Raw genomic sequence first — 847 nt, 5'->3', positions numbered from 1 at the left:
TTATTCTATTGACATTAATATTCACCGATAAAACCTGGTGTGTGGTGCATGCTCTCTACTTTTGTTGTTATTATCAAGCCACATATAAATCTACAATTAAATTAAAAGCTTTTTCATTGAACAATTTTTTTGTGGCTGTAAGTCGCTGCTTAAAAGATAAATATTTGCGTTTATAATAATTCGCAAGCTTTTTAAATTGTTGAGCTATTGTATACATGCTTGTGGCTTGTGAAAAATATTTTAAAACACGTAATTTGATTTTTGATAACATCTGACCTGTTTGTTGACGTGTAGCACTGCGATTGCATTGTAAGTTGTCAGATCTGCTAATTGGAGACTTCGAAACTGCAATAAATTCACTAGATGTTTGAACATCGGAATTTACTGCAATTTCTTGCTCTTCAATTACGTTGCAGTTTGTCGAAGGTTCACTATCTCCACACATATCTGAAATTGGTGTGTCAGAAGAAAAAAGCATTGGCATTGCTTCTTTCTTTAACATTGGTTTACATGTAAGAATTTTCATGAAAATGGAGCTTGCAAACATAATAAGATTTACTTAAAGTCTTATAATCCATTTCATTTAAAGCATTGTTACAAATAATTCGTTTTCAAGCTTCACATTTTGCAGAATTTTTTGGAAACCTATGTTTTGTTATCCCTGTCCTTCTTGATTTGCATCCTGGAACAACGCACCGTCCTACTGCAGCAACTGCATGCTTTGCCGGTGGCATCTTTTCGAAAACTGAAACTGAATACACATATAAATAAACTATTATAATATTTTGTATTTAAATTTAATATTATATATTTATTACTATATATAATATTATGATTATCAAATAAT

The sequence above is a fragment of the Trachymyrmex cornetzi genome, unplaced genomic scaffold (assembly GCF_001594075.2).
Source record: "Trachymyrmex cornetzi isolate Tcor2-1 unplaced genomic scaffold, Tcor1.1 scaffold1969, whole genome shotgun sequence".
NCBI lineage: Eukaryota > Metazoa > Arthropoda > Insecta > Hymenoptera > Formicidae > Trachymyrmex > Trachymyrmex cornetzi.
The sequence above is the reverse complement of the archived record's forward strand: the minus strand, read 5'-3'. Positions refer to the sequence as shown.